Below are 22,630 nucleotides of genomic sequence, written 5' to 3'. Positions count from 1 at the left end.
CCCTGTAAATGTGAATAAGAGCAAGGTTATTAGGTACAGTAGGGTTGAGGGTCAAGTCAATTGGGAGGTAAGTTTGAACGGAGAAAAACTGGAGGAAGTAAAGTGTTTTAGATATCTGGGAGTGGATCTGGCAGCGGATGGAACCATGGAAGCGGAAGTGAATCATAGGGTGGGGGAGGGGGCGAAAATCCTGGGAGCCTTGAAGAATGTGTGGAAGTCGAGAACATTAGCTCGGAAAGCAAAAATGGGTATGTCTGAAGGAATAGTGGTTCCAACAATGTTGTATGGTTGCGAGGCGTGGGCTATGGATAGAGTTGTGCTCAGGAGGTTGGATGTGCTGGAAATGAGATGTTTGAGGACAATGTGTGGTGTGAGGTGGTTTGATCGAGTAAGTAATGTAAGGGTAAGAGAGATGTGTGGAAATAAAAAGAGCGTGGTTGAGAGAGCAGAAGAGGGTGTTTTGAAATGGTTTGGGCACATGGAGAGAATGAGTAAGGAAAGATTGACCAAGAGGATATATGTGTCGGAGGTGGAGGGAACGAGGAGAAGTGGGAGACCAAATTGGAGGTGGAAAGATGTAGTGAAAAAGATTTTGTGTGATCGGGGCCTGAACATGCAGGAGGGTGAAAGGAGGGCAAGGAATAGAGTGAATTGGATCGATGTGGTATACTGGGGTTGACGTGCTGTCAGTGGATTGAATCAGGGCATGTGAAGCGTCTGGGGTAAACCATGGAAAGTTGTGTGGGGCCTGGATGTGGAAAGGGAGCTGTGGTTTTGGGCATTTTTGCATGACAGCGAGAGACTGAGTGTGAACAAATGGGGCCTTTGTTGTCTTCTCCTAGTGCTACCTCGCACACATGAGCGGGGAGGGGGATGGTATTCCATGTGTGGCGAGGTGGCGATGGGAATGAATAAAGACAGACAGTGTGAATTGTGTGCATGGGTATATATGTATGTGTCTGTGTGTGTATATATATGTGTACATTGAGATTTATAGGTATGTATATTTGTGTGTGTGGACGTGTATGTATATACATTGTGTATGGGGGTGGGTTGAGCCATTTCTTTCGTCTGTTTCCTTGCGCTACCTTGCAAACGCGGGAGACAGCGACAAAAAAAAAAATATATATATATATATATATATATATATATATATATATATATATATATATATATATTGTTTAATTTGTTTATGGATGAGGTTGTTAGGGAGGTGAATGCAAGAGTTTTGGAAAGAGGGGCAAGTATGAAGTCTGTTGTGGATGAGAGAGCTTGGGAAGTGAGTCAGTTGTTGTTCGCTGATGATACAGCGCTGGTGGCTGATTCATGTGCGAAACTGCAGAAGCTGGTGACTGAGTTTGGTAAAGTGTGTGAAAGAAGAAAGTTAAGAGTAAATGTGAATAAGAACAAGGTTATTAGGTACAGTAGGGTTGAGGGTCAAGTCAATTGGGAGGTAAGTTTGAATGGAGAAAAACTGGAGGAAGTAAAGTGTTTTAGATATCTGGGAGTGGATCTGACAGTGGATGGAACCATGGAAGCGGAAGTGAATCATAGGGTGGGGGAGGGGGCGAAAATCCTGGGAGCCTTGAAGAATGTGTGGAAGTCAAGAACATTATCTCGGAAGGCAAAATGGGTATGTTTGAAGGAATAGTGGTTCCAACAATGTTGTATGGTTGCGAGGCGTGGGCTATGGATAGAGTTGTGCGCAGGAGGATGGATGTGCTGGAAATGAGATATTTAAGGACAATGTGTGGTGTGAGGTGGTTTGATCGAGTAAGTAACGTAAGGGTAAGAGAGATGTGTGGAAATAAAAAGAGCGTGGTTGAGAGAGCAGAAGAGGGTGTTTTGAAATGGTTTGGGCACATGGAGAGAATGAGTGAGGAAAGATTGACCAAGAGGATATATGTGTCGGAGGTGGAGGGAACGAGAGAAGTGGGAGACCAAATTGGAGGTGGAGAGATGGAGTGAAAAAGATTTTGAGTGATCGGGGCCTGAACATGCAGGAGGGTGAAAGGAGGGCAAGGAATAGAGTGAATTGGATCGATATGGTATACCGGGGTTGAAGTGCTGTCAGTGGATTGAATCAGGGCATGTGAAGCGTTTGGGGTAAGCCATGGAAAGTTGTGTGGGGCCTGGATGTGGAAAGGGAGCTGTGGTTTCGGGTATTATTGCATGACAGCTGGAGACAGAGTGTGAACGAATGGGGCCTTTGTTGACTTTTCCTAGCGCTGCCTTGCACACATGAGGGGGGAGGGGGATGGTATTCCATGTGTGGCGAGGTGGCGATGGGAATGAATAAAGGCAGACAGTGTGAATTGTGTGCATGGGTATATATGTATGTGTCTGTGTGTGTATATGTGTGTGTACATTGAGATGTATAGGTATGTATAGTTGCGTGTGTGGACGTGTATGTATATACATGTGTATGGGGGTGGGTTGGGCCATTTCTTTCGTCTGTTTCCTTGTGCTACCTCGCAAACGCGGGAGACAGCAACAAAGCAAAATAAGATAAAAATATGAATAATATATATATATATATATATATATATATATATATATATATATATATATATATATATATATATATATATATATAAAATATATATATATATATATATATATATATATATATATATATATATATATATATATATATATATATATATATATATGTGAAGCGTCTGGGTAAACCATGGAAAGCTGTGTAGGTATGTATATTTGCGTGTGTGGACGTATGTATATACATGTGTATGGGGGTGGGTTGGGCCATTTCTTTCGTCTGTTTCCTTGCGCTACCTCGCAAACGCGGGAGACAGCGACAAAGCAAAAAAAAAAAAAAAATTATATATATATATATATATATATATATATATATATATATATATATATATATATATATATATATATATATATATATCCCTGGGGATAGGGGAGAAAGAACACTTCCAATGCATTCCTCATGTGTCGTAGAAGGTGACTAAAGGGGACGGGAGCGGGTGGCTGGAAACCCTCCCCTCCTTGTATTTTAACTTTCTAAAAGGGGAAACAGAAGAAGGAGTCACATGGGGAGTGCTCATCCTCCTCAAAGGCTCACACTGGGGTGTCTAGATGAGAAAAAAGGAGAGATAGGTAGTATGTTTGAGGACAGGAACCTGGATGCTTTGGCTCTGAGTGAAATGAAGCTCAAGGGTAAAGGGGAAGAGTGGTTTGGGTATGTCTTGGGAGTAAAGTCAGGGGTTACTGAGAGGACAAGAGCAAGGGAAGGAGTAGCACTACTCCTGAAACAGGAGTGGTGGGAGTATGTGATAGTGTAAGAAAGTAAACTCTAGATTGATATGGGTAAAACTGAAAGTGGATGGAGAGAGATAGGTGATTATTGGTGCATATGCACCTGGCCATGAGAAGAAAGATCATGAGAGGCAAGTGTTTTGGGAGCAGCTGAGTGAGTGTGTTTGTAGTTTTGAGGTGTGACCGGGTTATAGTGATGGGTGATTTGAATGCAAAGGTGAGTAATGTGGCAGTTGAGGGAATAATAGGTGTACATGGGGTGTTCAGTGTTGTAAATGGAAATGGTGAAGAGCTTGTTGATTTATGTGCTGAAAAAGGACTGGTGATTGGGAATACCTGGTTTAAAAAGAGAGATATATATAAGTATACGTATGTAAGTAGGAGAGATGGCCAGAGAGCGTTATTGGATTACGTGTCAATTGATAGGCGCGTGAAAAAGAGAGTTTTGGATGTTGATGTGCTGAGAGGTGCAACTGGAGGGATGTCTGATCATCATCTTGTGGAGGCAAAGTTGAAGATTTGTAGAGGTTTTCAGAAAAGAAGAGAGAATGTTGGGGTGAATAGAGTGGTGAGAGTAAGTGAGCTTGGGAAGGAGACTTGTGTGAGGAAGTACTAGGAGAGACTGAGTTTAGAATGGAAAAAGGTGAGAACAAAGGATGCAAGGGGAGTGGGGGAGGAATGGGATGTATTTAGGGAAGCAGTGATGGCTTGCTCAAAAGATGCTTCTGGCATGAGAAGCGTGGGAGGTGGGCATTTGCGCCCTTCACTGAAGTTCCCAATTGCTCCCTTGTCTTACGCACTTTATTTACCTCCTTCCAGAACATCTTTTTATTCTCCCTAAAATTTAATGATACTCTCTCACCCCAACTCTGATTTGCCCTCTTTTTCACCTCTTGCACCTTTCTCTTGACCTCCTGTCTCTTTCTTTTATACGTCTCCCACTCAATTGCATTTTTTCCCTGCAAAAATCGTCCAAATGCCTCTCTCTTCTCTTTCACTAATAATCTTACTTCTTCATCCCACCACTCACTACCCTTTCTAATCAACCCACCTCCCACTCTTCTCATGCCACAAGCATCTTTTGCGCAATCCATCACTGATTTCCTAAATACATCCCATTCCTCCCTCACTCCCCTTACTTCCATTGTTCTCACCTTTTTCCATTCTGTACTCAGTCTCTCCTGGTACTTCCTCACACAAGTCTCCTTCCTAAGCTCACTTACTCTCACCACCCTCTTCACCCCAACATTCACTCTTCTTTTCTGAAAACCCATACAAATCTTCACCTTAGCCTCCACAAGATTTAGTATCAGTTAATTTCATCCTAAAATCATCCGGAGTCAGACAGCAGTGGAGGGCAGCCCTCATATCTAGTATCTGGCATGCTTTCGTCCCCCTTCTTGCTCTGGTAGCGTGAAGCGTCCTTCCTCCCTTCACTCATCCTGCTTTGTGTACCAACTTCTCCCAAGCGTCTCCAACTATATGAGAGCATAGAGGTCTGCCCCTCCACTATTGTCCTCCCCCAGGGTTCTTTACACATCATTTACTTTTTTTTGCATTTCCTCACACTCACCCCAGGAAACTTTCATCATGGCCCCCGTGATGTACTTCCCTGGTCATCAACCCTGAGAAAGACCAGCCATTGTATATTACCCCTCCTACTCTACATGGCCCAGGGTTACACCCACTTACGCTCACCCCAGGAAGCTTTCATCATGGCCCCATGAATTATTGTCTGCCAACTCTCTACTCTACCTCTACTGCCAGCCCGCTCTAATCCTGCAGCACTTGCACAACGCTGACCGCAGTAGCTTGTGCACATCAGAGTGCTCTCCAGCATTGTTCCGTTGGCTTCTCCGCCCTGTCTCTGTAGCTCTTCCAACATTCCCCCTAACTATCTGTTCCTCTTTTCTACCTGGCGCTCCTTCCAGTCTCACATCCCTATAGTCTGATCCCTCTAAATGTTCACCTGTGCTGCTCATATCTCCTGCTTCCCCTTCATCTGAAGTCAGATCGTCATCGTCCTCAGTGGAGCTGTCCTCATCCTTCTCATAGTCTTCCTTCGGTGCCACTCTCAAATGCACTCTATGTATGACTCTTGCCTCAGTCTCTCCATTTTCTGGTAAAATCCTATGTAAACATCCCTCATCCCCTAGTCTGTTGGTCACTACAAAATGGGTATCTAGCCACTTGTCCTGTACTTTGCACCAACCCTTTACCTGGAGGTTCCTGAGTAGCAATCTGACCCACCCGTAAAGGCTGTCCCCTGACCCCACGGTCTTACCACTTCTTTCTCTCCTGGCATGCCTTCTTAAGGTTGTCTCATGCAAGTGCCCACGCCTTCTGTAGGTTTTCACGATGAGCAATCACCCACTCATCAGATGTATCCTCCTTTGGCCCCAGTTCAGGCAGTAGCGCATCCAGGGGTAGACTCGGTTTTCTACCAAACATGAGGGAGTGTGGGGAAAATCCCGTAACTGGGCTGGGGGTCTTATCATATGCTGCTGTTAATGTCCCCAGGTGTCTCACCCACTGTCTCTTCTCATTTGCTTCCAGTGTTCGCAACAATTGATGCAAGGTTCAGTGAAACCGCTCACAATGAGCCAGTTCTCTAATGAATGCACTCTGGAATTGTGGACCCTGATCTTAGTGGAGCCTTTGTGGTGCGTTATCCTTATGGAATATCTCTTCCACTAGGTCTCTGCCACTGTGGTGGGCCTTTGGTCACGTGTTCCAAAAGCCCAGGAGTACTTAGAGAAGACGTCTATGACGAAGAGGACGTTTTCTCGCCCGTCACTGGAATCCTCCACAAATGTGACATCAAGGGTAAGCATGTGGAAGGGTCTTTCCGCCTTCAACGAAGCCTTTGGTGTCCGAACTGTTGGCACCACAGCTTTGGCCACAATACATCTGGGGCACTTTCGGCAGTACTTGGTTACATCCTTGTCCATGCCTGGCCAGTACTACCTAGTTTGAAGTAAAGGATCATGGGTCTCAAGAGCTCTTGGACTAGGTATGAGGCCCGACAACTCTTATATAATTATCCTCATGTGATTTAATACACACTAGTACGCAAGGTTAAAAATGTGGACAAGCTCAGGGAGGGGCCGCCTTACCTAGAAATTTCGGAAAAAGATTATGGGACGGGCAACTCCAAGGCAGAGAGGCTGGAAAGGCCTGGGGAAGGACTGATAGTAGATAGTTTACAAAGTGAAATAGAGAAACCGCCGACAGATCCGGGACATGCAGATTAGTGTGCAAGAATTCAAGGTGGAAGTGAGGCAGACACTGGCCTTGGGGATCACAGGCCCCAGGGGCGAGGAAGGGTACAGTAGGAGAGCGACCTCTTTTTCTGGTCGGTGCTTGAGCGTGGTAGAGTAGGACACGTACAAAAGATCAGACGTGGGGAGGGAACATGCTCACCCTTGGCCATCAACAATGCTGTCTCGGAAGGGGACACCACAGGGTCACCAAGGGACGTGCAACATTATGAAAACCAGGCGGGAAACAAAGCAACTCTGTTGGGGAGGACCCACCAACAGGGGAGATATCAGGGGGCTCACAGAAGTTATTTAAAAAGGATGTTAAGCTGATTGGCCGTTCACCGGCCACCTATGTACGCATGGGAGGTAAGGATATTTGGTCCACCCTGGACTCTGGGAGAGAGATCTCTCTTATGTCGGAGGAATTATACTGAAGGGAACTGGAGTCTTAAGGGATATACCTTACAGGTCCCGAGGCACGCAGCGTGACGCCCGCCTTTGACCTCGATTCTGCCGCGCTCAACAGTGCTTCCTGATTGCCAACACCGCTGTACGTTCTCCCTTACTCTCGTTCGCTAGCTTCCAACTCAGGTGATTTAGGTACTGGGCTGGTAGGTCGTTATATACCCTGCATCTCCACCATAAATGTAATGGGGGCTGGGGGTTATCAGTTAGAGCAAACCTCGGATAATTATGAGGTACCGTTAAATACCAACATTTATTCCAGCACCTTATACAATGAGTATCACTTAATTTCACCCTACAATCACCCAGAATCAGACAGCAGTGGAGGGCAGCCCTCATACCCTTGGCGTGCTCTCATCCCCCTCCTGGCTTTGGCCTATTATGGTAGCGTGAAGCGTCCTTCCTCCCCTCAATAGTCCTGCTTTGTGTGCCAGGTTCTCCTGAGCGACGCCAAGCGTCTCCAACATGAGAGCATCGAGGTCTGTCCCTCCACTATTGTCCTCCCCCAGGGTCCTTTGCACATAATTTACTTTGCAGTTGCATTTCCTTACATATATCCCTGGGATAGGGGGAGAAAGAATTCTACCTTTGTATTCCCTGCATGAACAAAAAGGCAACTAAAGGGGGTGGGGAACCCCCCCCCTCCCTTCCTTCTTTTGGACTTGAGTTTCTTAAAGACAGAACAAAAGAAGGAGCGAAGCAGGGAGCGCACATCCCCATCTAAGGTTCAGGTTTGGGTGTCTAAATGTGTGTGGATCTAACCTCAAGATGTGAAGAGAGATGTGGGATAGGAAGTATGTTTGAGGAAGGAAACCTGGATGTTCGGGCTCTGGTTGAAACAAATTTGGGTCAAGGGTAAAGTGGAGGAATGGTTGGAGAAGTCTTCAAATTAAATTCAGGGGTTGGTGAGAGGATAAAGAGTTAATGGAAGCAAAGTACTACTGAAGTAGTTGTGGAAGCATATGAGTGTAACGAAGTGAATTCTAGACTGATGTGGGTAAAAATGAAAGTGGATGGCAAGAGATGGTTGATTGTTAAGGATTATGCACACGGCCATGAGAGGCAAGGGTACTGGGAGCAGCCGAGCAAGTGTGCCAGCAGTTTTGCTGCAAGAGATCAGGTCGATTTTAGGTTTGAAAAAGCGCCCCGACCCACTTGGTTATTTTATCTCAACAACAAAGTCGTTCGACTCCCAGGACACCCTCAAGCACCACAGGTCCGTACCTGTGTCTATTTTAAGTTCAGAAAAACGCCCCAACCCACTCGGATATTTTATCTCAACTTCTTTCGAATTCCAGGACGTCCTCAAGCACCTGTGTTGATTTTAGGCCAAGAAAAGAGCTCAGGCCCACTCGGGTATTGTATCTAAACAGCTTCGTTCGACTCCCAGGATGTCCTCAAACACCACAAGGCCGTACCTGTGTCGATTTTAGCTTCAGAAAAACATCCCGACCCACTCGGGTATTTTATCTGAAAAACTTCTTTCGACTCCCAGGACGTCCTCAAGCACCACAGGTCCGTCCATACCTGTATCGATTTTAGGCGAAGAAAAGTGCCCTGACCCCACTTGAGTATCGTATCTAAACAAATTCGTTTGACTCCCAGGAAGTCCTCAAACAACACAGGTCCGTACCTGTGTCGATTTTAGGTTCACAAAAACGCCCCAGCCCACTCGGGTATTTTATCTCAACAATTTCTTTCGAATCCCAGGACGCCCTCAAGCACCTGTGTCGATTTTAGGTTCAGAAAAGCATCCCGACCCACTTTGGTATTTTATCTCAATAACTTTATTCGAGTCTCAGGGCGCACTCAAGCACCACAGATCCGTACCTGTGTCGATTTTATATTAAAAAAAAAAAAAAGCGCTCCAACCCACTCGGATATTTTATCTCAAGAACTTCGTTCGAATCCTTATACGCCGTCAAGCACCACAGTTCCGTTCCTGTGTCGATTTTAGTTTCAGAAAAGCGCCCCGACCTAATCGGGTGTTTTATCTCAACATCTTCGCTCGACTCCCAGGACGCCCTCAATCACCATAGCTCCGTACCTGTGTCGATTTTAGGTCCGGAAAAGCGCCCCGACCCATTCGGGTATATTATCCGAAGGACTTCGTTCGACTCCTACTACACTGTCAAGCACCACAGGCCCATACCTATGTCGCTTTTTGGTTCAGAAAAGCTCTCCGACCCACTTTGGTATTTCATCTTAACAACTCCGTTTTAGTCCCAGGATGCCCTCAAGCACCAGAAGTCCGTACCTGTGTCGATTTTAGGTTCAGAAAAGCTCCCTGACCCACTCGGGTATTTTATTTCAAAGACTTCGCTCAAATCCTACTACACCCTCAAGCACCACAGGTCCTTATCTGTATCGATTTTATTTTTAGAAAAGCGCTCCGACCTACTCGGGTATTATATCTCAACTACTTCTTTCGACTCCTATTACACCCTCAAGCATCATAGGTCCGTACCTGTGTCGATCTTAGGTTCAGAAAAGCTCCCTGACCCACTCGGGTATATTATCTCAACGACTTCCTTCGACTCCTACTACAACTTCAAGCACCACAGGTCCGTACCTGTGTTGATTTTAGGTACAAAAATGCGCTCCGACCTACTCGGGTATTTTATCTCAACAACTTAGTTCAGCTCCCAAGACGCCCGCAAGCACCACAGGTCCGTACTTGTGTCGATTTTAGGTTCAGAAAAGCACTCCGAACTAGTCGGGTATACTATCTCAACAACTTTGATCAACTCCCATGACTCACTCAAGCACCACAGGTCCGTACGTGTGACAATTTTAGGTACAGAGAAGCGCTCCGACCTTCTCGGGAATTAAAAAGAGCGTGGTTGAGAGAGCAGAAGAGGGTGTTTTGAAATGGTTTGGGCACATGGAGAGAATGAGTGAGGAAAGATTGACCAAGAGGATATTATGTGTCGGAGGTGGAGGGAACGAGGAGAAGAGGGAGACCAAATTGGAGGTGGAAAGATGGAGTGAAAAGGATTTTGTGTGATCGGGGCCTGAACATGCAGGAGGGTGAAAGGAGGGCAAGGAATAGAGTGAACTGGAGCGATGTGGTATACAGGGGTTGACGTGCTGTCAGTGGATTGAATCAAGGCATGTGAAGCGTCCGGGGTAAACCAAGGAAAGCTGTGTAGGTATGTATATTTGCGTGTGTGGACGTGTGTATGTACATGTGTATGGGGGGGGGGGGGTTGGGCCATTTCTTTCGTCTGTTTCCTTGCGCTACCTCGCAAACGCGGGAGACAGCGACAAAGTATAAAAAAAAAAAAAAAAAACTTCATTCGACTCCCAGGACGCCCTCAAAGCACCACAGGTCTGTACCTGTGTGGATTTTGCGTTCAGAAAAGCGCCTTGACCCACTCGGGTATTTCATCTCAACAACTTCATTCGAGGCCCTGGATACCCTCAACCACCACAGGTGTCGATTTCAGGTTTAGAAAAGCATCCCGACCCACTTTGGTATTTCATCTCAACAACTTCATTCGAATCCCAGTACGCCATCAAGCACCACAGGTCCGTACCTGTGTCGATTTTAAGTTTAGAAAAGCGCCCCAACCCACTCGAGTATTCTATCTCAATGACGACTACGTTCGACTTCTACCACACACTGACGCACCGCAGGTCCGTACCTGTTTCAATTTTAGGTTCAGAAAAGCGCTCTGACCGACTCGAGTATTTTTATCTCGACAAATTTGTTCAGAGTCCCAAGGCGCCCGGAAGCACCACAGGTCCTTATATGTTGTCGATTTTAGGTTCAGAAAAGCGTCCCGATTGTTACAGTTATCTCCTCTTTTTACCCATAAATGCTATAGCTACCTATTATATCTTATTCAGTTTTCTTTGAGGAATTGTATAGAAGCTGGAGTAAGCCCAAGGTCAAGTCTCTCTCTCAAGAATGGCCATAAAGGTAATATGTAAAACGAAGCTGTTGGTAAATGTATGATTTAATCTGTACACATACCAGTCATTTCAAACCCATATGTTGTATAATTGAGGCCAGTGAATTTGCCAGAATGAGGTTAAGTAAAAATATAGAGAGATGTATGTATCAAGGATAAATGGTATTGTTTATGTTAGGAGAGAGAGCCATGTTTATTATAAGCATATTTTTTATTGATTTTTATATGTATTTGGAATATGACCAACTTGAGAAGGGAGTAATAGATATCATTACGGCCGTTAGCTGTCAGATGGTAGCCAGATTGGGGAGGAATCTGTGTCTAGCCAAAATCTCTCTGTTAAAAGAATCCGTTAAAACAGAGTTATCTGTTTTAATGGGCCTATGAGCTGATTATACACCTATTAATGTGCAAGGGGTGGAGGCAGGACGTAATATGGGGGCCCATCCGGGATATTGAATTGTGAAAATTCCTGTCCAGGAGCTGCATTGTGAAACCTGCTGTCTGGGATTGTGAACTGTGGAACCTTCTGTCTGGGAGCTGAAAATATGTGGAAACCTGCTGTCCAGGAGATGAATATGTGAACACAGTCCAGGGAGCTGAAATTGTGAAACTATTATTCAAGCTGTCCGAAGTGTTGTGGGTTAGTACTCAACTGTGCTCTCTTGAAATATATGGAGAGGATTTCTCTAAACCAGTAAGTGTTCATACTTGTAAATGTAGTGTGTTTAAACATGGCAGATAACGTTAAGAAGGTTATTGAAACCCAGGATATACTTTTTCAGTACCAGTGTATTAAAGATGAACTGAATCAGATGGCAGTTAATTATGGAATTTCTCATAGGACATGTCAAAAGTGACATGCAGAGAGAATTAATTGACCAGTTGGTGTCCTTATCAATATTGAAGGAACCTCAAGATGTTGATGATAGTTAAAACTTTGCAGTGGAGATATTAAGATTAGAATTTGAGCTTAAGAAAATACAAATAGTGGTAGAAAAAGAGAATCCAGGCAGATAAAGAAGTAAGGCTCAGGCAATTAGAAATTGAGGGTACAAGGAGGAAATTTGAAAATAAAGATAATAGAGTAGGTCAGTTACCTGAGTTTAATGAAGACGCTGAGGACTTCCTTATTCAGTCTGGAAAACTTGCCACTATTAAAGAATCAGTTGAAATTGACTGGGCTATGTTGGTGCAGAGTAAATTTAAAGGTAAGGCTAGAGAGGCATATGCATGTCTTAGTTTAATGGGATCAGTAGATTATAAGGCTGTCAAGGAAGCAGTGTCTAAAACTGTGGAATTGCTCGCAGAAGCATACAGGGGAAGGTTTAGGGACATCAAGAAAATTAGCAGACAAACACCTGGAGATGCCTAGAGAATGTGGAAAGACATTTGATAGGTGGTGTAAGTCATAAAAAAAGAAAATGTAGGAGCAGAGGCAACTAATCCTGTTGAAACAGTTCAAAAGAGGCTTACAACCTGAAATTATTATGAAATATGCAAGAGTAGAGTGGAAAAATGTGATTGAAGCAGCCAGAATGGCTGACCAGTTAGAAATAGCTTACAAATATTGTAAGAAAGAAATAACATCTAGACAAAGTATGATAAGACAGAGTAATAGAAAGAATTATGACAAACCTTATAAATATCCACATTATTCAAGACAGAGTAATAGAAGGAATTATGGCAAGCCTTATAAATATCTACACTATTCAAACGTTCAACAGCCTAGTAATTATTTTGTGGAAAGTTCACATATTAATGAGCCACAAAGCTATGTAGGAAATAGATTCCAAATACATACACCATATAGGTATTCAAGACCTCAGTTTAGTTATAACCCTTATGTTAGAAGACAGGAGAGATCACCAATGAAATGTTTGGGATGTGGAGAATTTGGTCATGGTAAATATCAGTGTCAAAAATTACCAAAGACTATAGGATTGAATGTTGCTTGGGAACAGCAACATGATATTGATGAGGTAAGAAGTAATGAGTATAATGTGAGTAAATCAAAGTGTGCAATTTATGAGCTATATATTACTGAAGGAAAGGTTAGAATTAAAGGTAGTCCTGAGAAGAAAATTTTGATATTGAGGGATACTGGGGCGAGTCAGAGTTTAAATCTGAAAGATGTATTAGAGTGGACAAAGGAGTCTTACTCTGAGGAAAAAATAAATGTGAAATGGTTATGGTTAGGCAAGCCTATCCCGTTATTTAAATCTTGTGAGTGGATTTGTGAGTGGCCATTTAAAGGTTGATATATGTGAGGAATTTCCTGTGCCTGGAGTACACATGCTATTGGGGAATGATTTGACTGACAAATTAGTCCCAGAGCCAATTATGAGCAGTAGTCCATTTGGTGTAGATACTATTCTAAAGGTGAACCACAAGACAGATAAAACTAGAGAATCAGATTGATGGTAATGTAGTGAAATTGTTTATCCGGCTTATGTTGTGACAAGGTCAATGTTAAAGAGAGAAGTTGATTATGATTTAGGTGAATTATTTAATGAAGAGTACGTAACGAGAAATAATACAATAGAAATTGGAAATGAGAAGAGCATTGTAGAAATAAAAATTTATGTATTTCATGATTTAGTTGTGGATAAGGAAGAGTTGACAAAGTTACAGAAGGATGATGGGAGTTTGAATGTTGGAGTGAAGCTGCTAGAAATGGGAATGAGAATGATGTATTTGGATGCTGTGTACAAAATGGTGTGTTAATGAGAAAATGGAGGCCTGCCTATGTTCAAACATCTGATCACTGGGAGGTCAGAAAGCAAATTGTAGTTCCAAAGAATTATAGAGTACATGTAATTGCTCTGTCTCATAGTTCTTGTTTGTCTGGACATTTGGGAGTTAGGAAGACAAATGATGGCATATTAACTGATTTTTATTAGCCAAATATGAAGAAAGATGGATCCCAGTATATAAGACTTGTGAATTATGTCAGAGAGTAGGTAAATCCAACCAGACTATACAGCCAGCACCATTGCAGCCAATTCCTGCTTATTGTAAACCTTTTAGCAAAATTGTAATTGATTGTGTAGGTCCTCTACCTCAAACACATAAAGGAAATCAGTATTTATTAACAATAATGTGTGCATTTTCCAGATTTCCAGAAGCGGTATGGTTATGTTGCATCCATTCTTCGTTTGACTCCTACACACTCAAGCACCACAGGTCCATACCTGTATTGATTTTAGCTTCCAAAAAGCACTCCAACCATCTTGGGATTTTTTTATCTCATAACTTCATTTGACTCCTCAGACACCTTCAAGCACCACAGGTCCATACCTGTGTCGATTTCAGGTTCAGAAAAATGCTCCAAACTGCTCAGGTATTTTATCTCAGTAACTTTATTTGACAACTACAACACCCTCAAGCACCACAGATCTTTACCTGTGTCAATTTTAGGTTCAGAAAATTGCTCCGACCTCAGGTATTTTATCTTAATAAATTCGTTCGACTCCTACTACACCCTCAAGCACTACAGGTCCGTACCTGTGTTGATTTTGGGTTCTGAAAAGCACTCCAACCATCTCGGGTTTTTTATCTCAATAACTTCGTTTGATTCCTACGTCACCCTCAAGCGCCACAGGTCTGTACCTGTATCGATTTTAGGTTCAGAAAAGCACTCAGACTATCGTGTTCTTTATCTGAATAACTTTGTTCGACTTGCGACACCCTCAAGCACCACAGGTTCGTACCTGTGGTGATTTTAGGTTCAGAAAAGTGCTCCGAACTTCCGAACTACTCGGTTATTAAATCTCATCAACTACGTTTGAGTCCCAGGATGCGCTCAAGCATCACAGGTCAGTCCGTACATGTGTTGATTTTAGGTTCAGAAACTGCCCTGACCCACTCGGGTATTTTATCTCAACAACTTCGTTTGACTCCTACCACACCCTTAAGGTCTGTACCTCTGTTGATTTTAGGTTCAGAAAATGGCTCTGACCCCCTCAGATATTTTATCTCAATAACTTCATTCAACTCCTACTACACCCTGAAGCACCACAGGTCCGTACCTGTATCGATTTTAGGTTCAGAAAAGTGCTGCAACCTTCTCCGATATTTTATACCAATAGCTTCGTTTGACACCTATGACACCCTCAAGCAATACAGGTCTGTACCTCTGTTGATTTTAGGTTCAGAAAAGTACCTTGAGCCACTCGGGTATTTTATCTTGAGAATTTCGTTCGACTCCTACTACACCCTCAAGCACCACAGGTCCATACCTGTGTTGATTTTAGGTTCAGAAAATCATTCCGACCTCGGGTATTTAATCTCAATAACTTGGTTCAACTCCTACTACACCCTCAAACACCACAGGTCCATACCTGTGTCAAATTTAGCTTCAGAAAAGTGCCCCGACCTAATCAGCTATTCTGTCTCAGTAACATCGTTCGACTCAGGATGCATTGAAGCACCACAGGTCCGAACCTTTGTTGACTTTAGGTTCAGAAAAGCACCCCGACCCACTCTGGTATTTTATCTGAACAACCTCATTTGACTCCTACTACATCCTTAAGCACCACAGATCTGTACCTGTTGTGATTTTAGGTTAATAAAAGTGGTCTGACCATCTCGGGTTATTTATTTCAATATCTTAGTTCGACTCTTATGACATACTCAAGCACCAGAAAAATTGCTTCGCCCTTCTTGGGTTTTTTATGTCAACAACTTTGTTCCATTCCTAAGACAAACTCAAGCATCACAGGTCCGTACCTGTGTCGATTTTAGGTTCAGAATTGCAGTCCTACCATCTCAGGTATTTTATCTTAATAGCTTTGTTCGACTTACGACACCCTCAAGCACCACAGGTCCGTACCTGTGTCGATTTTAGGTTAACAAAAGCTGTCCAACCATCTCAGTTTTTTAGCTCAATATCTTCGTTCGACTTATGACACTCAAGCACCACAGGTCCGTACCTCTGTCGATTTCAGGTTCAGAAAATTGCTCTGACCTATTTGGGTTTTTTATCTCAATATCTTCATTTTACTCTTACGACACCCTCAACCACCACAGGTCTGTACCTGTGTTGATTTTAGGTTCAGAAAAGTGGTCGGACCATTTTGGGATTTTATCTCAACTTCTTTTTACTCCTACGACACCCTCAAGCACCACAGGTCCATACCTGTGTCAATTTTAGGTTCAGAAAAGCAGTCCGACCATTTCATGTTTATTATCATAACTTCGTTCAACTCCTATGACAGCGTCAAGCATCACGGGTCTGTACCTGTGTCGATTTTAGGTTTAGAAATGTGCTCAGAACCTCTCAGGTATTTTATCTCAACAACTTTGTTTGAGTCCCAGGATGCCCTCAATACCACAGGTTTGTACCTGTGTCGATTTTATGTTCAGAAAAGTAGTACTACCATCTCGGGTTTTTATTTCAATAACTTCTTTCGCCTTTTATGACATCAAGCACCACAGGTCCATACCTGTGTCGATTTTAGGTTCAGAAAAACAGTCCTACCATCTCGGTTTTTTATCTCAATAACTTCATTTGACATGACAATCCTCAAGCACTACAGGTCCGTTCCTTTCAAATTTAGGTTCAGAAAATCGCTCCGACCGTCTTGGGTATTTTATCTCAGTAACTTTGTTCGACTCCTACTACAGCCTGAAGCATCATAGGTCCGTACCTGTGTCTATTTTAGGTTCAGAAATGCAGTCCGACCATCTCGGTTTTTTATCAATAACTTTGTTTTACTCTTATAACACTCTCAAGCACCACAGGTCTGTAGCTGTGTTGATTTTAGGTTCAGAAAAGCAGTTTGCCCATTTCAGGTTTTTTATCTCAATAACTTCATTCGATTCTCACAACACCCTCAAGCACCACAGGTCGGTATCTGTGTCGATTTTAGGTTGATAAAAGCTGTACGACTATCTTGGTTTTTTAGCTCAATATCTTCGTTCAACTTATGACACTCAAGCACCGCAGGTCTGTACCTCTGTCGATTTTAGGTTCAGAAAATCGCTCTGACCTATTCGGGTTTTTTATCTCAATATCTTCATTTTACTCTTACGACACCCTCAAGCACCACAGGTCCGTACCTGTGTCAATTTTAGGTTAACAAAAGCTGTCCGACCATCTCAGTTTTTTAGCTCAATATCTTCGTTCGACTTATGACACTCAAGCACCACAGGTCCGTACCTCTGTCGATTTTAGGTTCAGAAAATCGCTCTGACCTATTCAGTTTTGTTTTACCTGAATATCTTCGTTTTACTCTTATGACACCCTCAAGCATCAAAGATACATACCTGTGTCGATTTTAGGTTCAGAAAAGCGGTCCTACCATCTCTGGTACTTTATCTCAATAACTTTGTTCGACTCACGACATCCTCAAGCACCACAGGTCCGTACCTGGGTCGATTTTAGGTTCAGAAAATTGCTCTGACCTCGGGTATTTTATCTCAATAACTTTGTTTAACTCCTAGACACCCTCAAGCACCACATGATCGTACCTGTGTTTGTTTTAGGTTCAGAAAAGTGGTCTGACCATCTTGGGTTTTTTATTCTAATAACTTCATTTGACTTATGACACCCTTAAGTACCACAGGTCCGCACCTGTGTTGATTTTAGGTTCAGAAAATTGCTTTGACCTCGGGTATTTTATCTCAAAACTTTGTTTGACTCCTACGACAGCCTCAAGTATCACAGGTCCGTACCTGTGTCGATTTTAGGTTCAGAAAATCGCTCTGACCTCAGGTATTTTCACAATAACTTTGTTCGACTCCTAAGACATCCTCAAGCACCACAGGTCCATACCTGCATCAATTTTAGGTTCAGAAAAGCGTTCTGACCATCTTGGGTTTTTTATCTCAATAACTTTATTTGACTCCTACAACAGCCTGTAGCATCAAAGGTCCATACCTGTGTCATTTTAGGCTCAGAAAATTGGTCCTACCATCTCGGGTTTTTTTATCTCAATAGCTTCATTCAACTCTTACGACACCCTCAAACACCACAGGTCCGTACCTGTGTCAATTTTAGATTTAAGAAATTGCTCTGACCTCGGGTTTTTATGTCAATAACTTTTTTCGACTCCTAAGCCTCAAGCATCAAAAGTCCCTACCTGTGTCGATTTTAGGTTCAGAAAAGCCCTCCTTTCATAACGGGTTTTTTATCTTAATAACTTCATTTCACTACTAGGAAACCCTCGAGCACCACAGGTCTGTACCTGTGTCGATTTTAGGTTCAGAAAAGCAGTTCTGCCATTTCAAGTTTTCTATCTTAATAACTTCGTTTGACTTTTATGACATCCTAAAGCATTGTAGGTCAGTACCTGTCAGTTTTAGGTTCAGAAAATCTCTCTGTCCTTCTTGGGTATTTTATCTCTAACTTTGGCTCTTATAACAGCCTGAAGCATCACAGGTGTGTGCCTGTGTCGATTTTAGGTTCAGAAAAATGGCAATACCATCTCAGGATTTTTTCTGTAACTTTGTTTGACTTACGAAAACACGAAAACCTCAAGCATCAAGTACCCGTGTTGATTTTAGGTTCAGAAAAGTCCACTTGGGTATTTTATCTGAATAACTTCGTTTGACTCCTGCTACACCCACAAGCATCAAAGGTCCGTACCTGTGTCGATTTTAGGTTCAGAAAAGCAGTTCTACCATTTCAGGTTTTTTTTATCTCAATAACTTTGTTTGACTCTTATGACATCCTCAAGCATTACAGGTCAGTACCTGTCGATTTTAGGTTCAGAAAATCGCTCCGTCCTTCTTGGGTATCTTATCTCAATAACTTTGTTGGACTCCTACAACAGTCTGAAGCATCACAGGTCTGTACCTGTGTCGATTTCAGGTTCAGAAAAGTGGTCTGACCATCTTGGATTTTTTTTATCTCAATACCTTCGATTTACTCCCAAGACACCCTCAAGCACTACAGGTCCATACCTGTGTCGATTTTAGGTTCAGAAAAGTAGTCCGACCATTTTGGGATTTTTATCTCAATCACTTCGTTCAACTCTTACGACACCCTCAAGCACCACAGGTCCGTATGTGTCGATTTTAGGTTCAGGAAATCGCTCCGACCTTCTTGGGTTTTTTATCTCAATAAATTTGTTCAACTCCTAAGACAACTTCAAGGATCACAGTACCTGTGTTGATTTTAGGTTCAGAAAACGATCCGACCATCTCAGGTTTTCTACCTTACCAACTTCATTCGACTTATGACACAAGCACCACAGGTCCGTACCTGTGTCGATATTACGTTCAGAAAATTGCTGCGACCTTTTTGGGTATTTTATCTCAACTTTTTTTGGCTCCTAAGACACCCTCAAGCATCACAGGTCCGTACCTGTGTCGATTTTAGGTTCAGAATAACAGTGATACCATCTCAGAATTTTTCCTCAATAACTTTGTTCGACTTACGACACCCTCAAACATCATAGTTCCGTACCTGTGTCGATTTTAGGTTCATAAAGCGCACCAAACCACTTGGGTATTTTATCTAAATAACTTCATTTGACTCCTGCTACACCCTCAAGCATCAAAGGTCTGTCTGTACCAGTGTCGAGTTTAGGTTCCTAAATGCCCTCCTACCATATTGGGTTTTTCATCTCAGTAACTTCGTTTTTAGTACTACGACACCCTTAAGCACCACAGGTCTGTACCTGTGTTTATTTTAGGTTCAGAAAAGCAGTTCTACATTTCAGTTTTTTACCTCAATAACTTTGTTTGACTCTTATGACATCCACAAGCATTACAGGTCAGTACCTGTCGATTTTAGGTTCAGAAAATTCTCCGTCCTTCTTGGGTATTTTATCTCAATAACTTTGTTTGACTCCTACAACAGCCTGAAGCATCACAGGTCCATAACTGTGTCGATTTCAGGTTCAGAAAAGCAGTCTGACCATCTCGGGTTTATTATCTCAACTTCGATTTACGCCTATGACACCCTCAAGCACCACAGGTCCATCCGTACGTGTGTCAATTTTAGGTTGAGAAAGCAGTCCGACCATTTTGGAATTTTTTTCTCAATAACTTCGTTCAACTCTTACGACACCCTCAAGCACCACTGGTCTGTACCTGTGTCAATTTTAGGTTCAGGAAATCACTCCGACCTTCTAGGGTTTTTTTTATCTCAAATTTGTTCGGCTCCTAAGACAACTTCAAGCATCACAGGTCCGTACCTGTGTCGATTTTAGGTTCAGGAACGCGGTCCGACCATCTCGGGGTTTTTACCTCACCAACTTCATTCGACTCTTACGAAACACTCAAGCACCACAGGTCCATAGCTGTGTCGATTTTAGGTTCAGAAAATTGCTCCGACCTTTTTGGGTATTTTAACTCAATAACTTTTTTCGACTTGTAAGACACCCTCAAGCATCACAGGTCCATACCTGTGTCGATTTTAGGTTCAGAAAAATGGTAATACCATCTCAGGATTTTTTCTCAATAACTTTCTTCGACTCTTATGACACCCTCAAGCATCATAGTTCTGTACTTGCGTAGATTTTAGGTTCAGGAAATTGCTCCGACCTTTTTGGGTATTTTATCTAAATAACTTCGTTTGACCCCTGCTACACCCTCAAGCATCAAAGGTCCGTCCGTACCTGTGTCGATTTTAGGTTCAGAAAAGCAGTTCTACCACTTCAGGTTTTGTATCTCAATAACTTCATTTGACTCTTATGACATCCTCAAGCATTACAGGTCAGTACCTGTCGATTTTAGGTTCAGAAAATTGCTCCGTCCTTTTGGGTATTATATCTCAATAACTTTGTTCAACTCATACAACAGCCTGATGCATCACAGGTCCGTACTTGTGTCAATTTCTGGTTCAGAAAAGCGGTTCAACCATCGGGTTTCTTATCTCAATAACTTTGATTTATTCCTACGACACTCTTAAGCACCACAGGTCCATACCTGTGTCGATTTTAGGTTCAGAAAAGCAGTCCGACCATTTTGGGAGTTTTATCTCAATCACTTCATTCAACTCTTACGACACCCTCAAGCACCACAGGTCCATACCTGTCGATTTGAGGTTCAGGAAATTGCTCCAACCTTCTTGGGTTTTTTATCTCAATAAATTTGTTCGACTCCTAAGACTACTTCAAGAATCACAGGTCCGTACCTGTGTCGATTTTAGGTTCAGAAAAGTGGTCTGACCATCTCGGGTTTTTTACCTCACCAACTTCATTCAAATCTTACAACAAGCACCACAGGTTCCTACCTGTGTCGATTTTAGGTGCAGAAAATTGCTACGACCTTTTTGGGTATTTTATCTCTACTTTTTTTGACTCCTAAGACACCCTCAAGCATCACAGGTCCTAAGACAACTGTATCGGTTTTAGGTTCAGAAAAGCGCACCAACCAACTTAGGTATTTTATGTTGATAACTTCGTTTGAATCCTGCTGCACCCTCAAGCATCAAAGGCCCATACCTGTGTCAATTTTAGTTTCAGAAAAGACCTCCTACCATCTCGGGTTTCTTATCTCAACTTCATTTTATGGCTACGACACCCTCAAGCACCACAGGTTCATAACTGTGTCGATTTTAGGTTCAGAAAAGTAGTCCGACTATTTTGGGATTTTTATCTCAATAACTTTGTTCAACTCTTACGACACCCTCAAGCACTACAGGTCCATACCTGTGTCGATTTTAGGTTCAGAAAAGCAGTCTGACCATTTTGGGATTTTTATCTCAATAACTTCGTTCAACTCTTACGACACCCTCAAGCACCATAGGTCCGCACCTGTGTTGATTTGAGGTTCAGGAAATCGCTCCGACCGTCTTGGTTTTTTTATCTCAATAAATTTGTTCGACTCCTAAGACAACTTCAAGAATCACAGGTCCGTACCTGTGTCGATTTTAGGTTCAGGAAAGCAGTCCAACCATCTCGGGATTTTTACCTCACCAACTTCATTCGACTCTTATGATGCACTCAAGCACCACAGGTTTGTACCTTTGTCAATTTTAGGTTCAGAAAATTGCTCCGAACTTTTTGGGTATTTTATCTCAACTTTTTTCGACTCCTAAGACTCCCTCAAGCATCATAGGTCCGTCCGTACCTGTGTCAATTTTAGGTTCAGAAAAACGGTCATACCATCTCAGGATTTTTTCTCAACAACTTTGCTCGACTCTTACGACACCCTCAAGCATCATAGTTCCATACCTGTGTCGATTTTAGGTTCAGCAAAGTACACCAACCCACTTGGGTAATTTATCTAAATTACTATGTTTGACTCCTGCTACACCCTCAAGCATCAAAGGTCTGTACTTGTGTTGATTTTAGGTTCAAAAAAGCCCTCCTACCATCTTGGGTTTTTTATTTCAATAACTTCGTTTTATTACTATGACACCCTCAAGCACCACAGGTCCATACCTGTGTTGATTTTATGTTTAGAAAAGCAGTTCTACCATTTCAGGTTTTTTTATCTCAATAAATTTGTTCGACTCTTGAGACAACTTCAAGCATCACAGGTCCATACCTGTGTCGATTTTAGGTTCAGAAAAGTGGTCCAACCATTTCGGGTTTTTTACATCACCAACTTCATTCGACTCTTACGACACACTCAAGCACCACAAGTCCGTACCTGTGTCGATTTTAGGTTCAGAAAAACGGTAATACCATCTCAAGATTTTTTCTCAATGAATTTGTTCGACTCTTACGACACCCTCAAGCATCATAGTTCCGTACCTGTGTCAATTTTAGGTTCAGAAAAGCGCACCAACCCACTTGG

At 42.6% G+C, this 22,630-nt stretch overlaps 1 long non-coding RNA gene across 1 annotated transcript in view; it reads left to right on the top strand.

Annotated features, from left to right (window-relative positions):
- The first annotated feature begins 10,555 nt into the window (after window positions 1-10,555).
- The window catches only part of LOC139750279 (uncharacterized), a 39,410-nt gene continuing 27,335 nt past the window's right edge, over window positions 10,556-22,630 (top strand). The window contains exons 1-2 of the long non-coding RNA XR_011713109.1: window positions 10,556-10,941; window positions 11,414-11,576. This is a non-coding gene — a long non-coding RNA (uncharacterized lncRNA). The remainder of the gene's footprint in view (window positions 10,942-11,413; window positions 11,577-22,630) is intronic.

Source organism: Panulirus ornatus, chromosome 9, assembly GCF_036320965.1.
Source record: "Panulirus ornatus isolate Po-2019 chromosome 9, ASM3632096v1, whole genome shotgun sequence".
NCBI classification, from domain to species: domain Eukaryota; kingdom Metazoa; phylum Arthropoda; class Malacostraca; order Decapoda; family Palinuridae; genus Panulirus; species Panulirus ornatus.
The sequence above is the reverse complement of the archived record's forward strand: the minus strand, read 5'-3'. Positions and strand labels throughout refer to the sequence as shown.